Below are 3,651 nucleotides of genomic sequence, written 5' to 3'. Positions count from 1 at the left end.
GCGGCTGCTGGGGCTGAGCCGACTGTCTATGCATGTCCTGAGAACCGGGATGGGGACAAACCGGTGGCTCCAGCCCGGGTTGGAGTTCCAGGAGGTCGGCCTGACTCTGGAGGTTTTCCCCTTAGCATTTCCCCATAGGCCAAAAGGGGGGAAGTCAAAAAAGCACCCCCAGCAGATGTATGCAGAGTTGGGCTGGTGGGTGATGGATAGTGGGCTGTTGGCAGCTGTGTGGTGGCTGCTGGCAGCCGTGTGCTGGCTGCAGGGGTGGGCCTGGGCGGCTGCCGAGGGCCCCTAAAGCGCACCTACCAGCAGTAGCTCAAGACCCAGGCTGACCCTCCGATGTGCCCGGGCAGGACACCCAGGAGGCGGGGAGCAGCCCCCGCTGAAGCCCACGGCAGTTGGCAGAGATGAGTCTTTGAAAAAAATGACAAAGTCCAAACGCTCCAGGCGCTGGCCAGGGGTGCGGACCGGGCTGGCCGGGCCGGCGGGGGCTGCGGCGGCCGGGGCTGAGCCGAGTATCAAAGCAGGTCCTGAGAACCGGGAAGGGGACAGACCGGTGGCTCCAGGCCGGGTTGGAGTTCCAGGAGGTCGGCCTGACTCTGGAGGTTTTCCCCCTAGCATTTCCCCATAGGCCAAAAGGGGGGAAGTCAAAAAAGCACCCCCAGCAGATGTATGCAGAGGGGCTGGTGGGTGATGGATAGCGGGCTGTTGGCAGCTGTGTGGTGGCTGCTGGCAGCCGTGTGGTGGCTGCAGGGGTGGGCCTGGGCGGCTGCGGAGGGCCCCCTGAGTGCAGCTACCAGCGGTGGCTCAAGACATTGCCTGAGACTCCGATGTGCCCGGGCAGGACACCCAGGAGGCGGGGAGCAGCCCCCGCTGAGGTCCATGGCATGTGCCAGAGGCGAGTCTTGGAGAAAAAATGACAAAGTCCAAACGCTCCAGGCGCTGGCCAGGGGTGCGGACCGGGCTGGCCGGGCCGGCGGGGGCTGCGGCGGCCGGGGCTGAGCCGAGCGTTGACGCATGTCCTGAGAACCGGGAAGGGGACAAACCGGTGGCTCCAGGCCGGGTTGGAGTTCCAGCAGGTCGGCCTGACTCTGGAGGTTTTCCCCCTGGCTTTTCCCCATAGGCCAAAAGGGGGGAAGTCAAAAAAAGCACCCCCAGCAGATGTATGCAGAGGGGCTGGTGGGTGATGGATAGTGGGCTGTTGGCAGCTGTGTGGTGGCTGCTGGCAGCCGTGTGCTGGCTGCAGGGGTGGGCCTGGGCGGCTGCGGAGGGCCCCTTCAGAGTGCACCTACCAGTAGGGGCTGAAGACCCAGGCTGAGCCTCCGATGTGCCCGGGCAGGACACCCAGGAGGCGGGGAGCAGCCCCCGCTGAAGTCCTTGGCAGTTGGCAGAGGCGAGTCTTGGAGAAAAAATGACAAAGTCCAAACGCTCCAGGCGTGCCGGCCAGGGGTGCGGACCCGGCTGGCCGGGCCGGCGGGGGCTGCGGCGGCCGGGGCTGAGCCGAGCGTTGACGCATGTCCTGAGAACCGGGAAGGGGACAAACCGGTGGCTCCAGGCCGGGTTGGAGTTCCAGGAGGTCGGCCTGACTCTGGAGGTTTTCCCCTTGGCATTTCCCCATAGGCCAAAAGGGGGGAAGTCAAAAAAGCACCCCCGGCAGATGTATACAGAGTTGGGCTGGGGGGTGACGGGGAGCGGGCTGTTGGCAGCTGTGTGGTGGCTGCTGGCAGCCGTGTGCTGGCTGCAGGGGTGGGCCTGGGCGGCTGCGGAGGGCCACCTGAGTGCACCTAGCAGTAGGGGCTGATGACCCAGGCTGAGCCTCCGATGTGCCCGGGCAGGACACCCAGGAGGCGGGGAGCAGCCCCCGCTGAAGCCCAGGGCAGTTGGCAGAGATGAGTCTGAAAAAAATGACAAAGTCCAAACGCTCCAGGCGCCGGGCAGGGTGGCGGACCCGGCTGGCCGGGCCGGCGGGGGCTGCGGCTGCCGGGGCTGAGCCGAGCGTTGACGCATGTCCTGAGAACCGGGAAGGGGACAAACCGGTGGCTCCAGGCCGGGTTGGAGTTCCAGGAGGTCGGCCTGACTCTGGAGGTTTTCCCCTTGGCATTTCCCCATAGGCCAAAAGGGGGGAAGTCAAAAAAGCACCCCCGCCAGATGTATACAGAGTTGGGCTGGGGGGTGACGGGGAGCGGGCTGTTGGCAGCTGTGTGGCGGCTGCTGGCAGCCGTGTGCTGGCTGCAGGGGTGGGCCTGGGCAGCTGCCGAGGGCCCCCAAAGCGCACCTACAAGCAGTAGCTCAAGACCCAGGCTGACCCTCCGATGTGCCCGGGCAGGACACCCAGGAGGCGGGGGGCAGCCCCTGCTGAAGTCCTTGGCAGTTGGCAGAGATGAGTCTTTGAAAAAAATGACAAAGTCCAAACGCTCCAGGCGCTGGCCAGGGGTGCGGACCGGGCTGGCCGGGCCGGCGGGGGCTGCAGCTGCCGGGGCTGAGCCGAGTGTCAGTGCAGGTCCTGAGAACCGGGAAGGGGACAAACCGGTGGCTCCAGGCCGAGCTGGAGTTCCAGGAGCTCGGCCTGACTCTGGAGGTTTCCCCCCTGGCTTTTCCCCATAGGCCAAAAGGGGGGAAGTCAAAAAAGCACCCCCGCCAGATGTATGCAGAGTTGGGCTGGGGGGTGATGGGGAGCGGGCTGTTGGCAGCTGTGTGGTGGCTGCTGGCAGCCGTGTGCTGGCTGCAGGGGTGGGCCTGGGCGGCTGCCGAGGGCCCCCAAAGCGCACCTACCAGCGGTGGCTCAAGACATTGCCTGAGCCTCCGATGTGCCCGGGCAGGACACCCAGGAGGCGGGGAGCACCCCCCGCTGAAGTCCATGGCAGTTGGCAGAGGCGAGTCTTGGGGGAAAAAATGACAAAGTCCAAACGCTCCAGGCGCGGGCCAGGGCGGCGTACCCGGCTGGCCGGGCCGGCGGGGGCTGCGGCTGCCGGGGCTGAGCCGAGGGTCAATGCAGGTCCTGAGAACCGTGAAGGGGACAGACCGGTGGCTCCAGGCCGGGTTGGAGTTCCAGGAGGTCGGCCTGACTCTGGAGGTTTTCCCCTTGGCATTTCCCCATAGGCCAAAATGGGGGAAGTCAAAAAAGCACCCCCAGCAGATGTATGCAGAGGGGCTGGGGGGTGACGGGGAGCGGGCTGTTGGCAGCTGTGTGGTGGCTGCAGGGGTGGGCCTGGGCGGCTACGGAGGGCGCCTTCAGAGTGCACCTACCAGTAGGGGCTCAAGACCCAGGCTGAGCCTCCGATGTGCCCGGGCTGGACACCCAGGAGGCGGGCAGCAGGCCCCGCTGAAGTCCAAGGCATGTGCCAGAGGCGAGCCTTGGAGAAAAAACGACAAAGTCCAAACGCTCCAGGCGTGCCGGCCAGGGGTGCGGACCCGGGCGGCTGGGCCGGCGGGAGCTGCGGCTGCCGGGGCTGAGCCGAGTGTCAATGCAGGTCCTGAGAACCGGGAAGGGGACAGACCGGTGGCTCCAGGCCGGGTTGGAGTTCCAGGAGGTCGGCCTGACTCTGGAGGTTTCCCCCCTGGCTTTTCCCCATAGGCCAAAAGGGGGGAAGTCAAAAAAGCACCCCTGCCAGATGTAGGACCCAGACATGACTACACAGTGCACCCTTAGTA

This window comes from Eleutherodactylus coqui, chromosome 13 (assembly GCF_035609145.1).
Source record: "Eleutherodactylus coqui strain aEleCoq1 chromosome 13, aEleCoq1.hap1, whole genome shotgun sequence".
In the NCBI taxonomy this organism is placed as follows: Eukaryota; Metazoa; Chordata; class Amphibia; order Anura; family Eleutherodactylidae; genus Eleutherodactylus; species Eleutherodactylus coqui.
The sequence above is the reverse complement of the archived record's forward strand: the minus strand, read 5'-3'. Positions refer to the sequence as shown.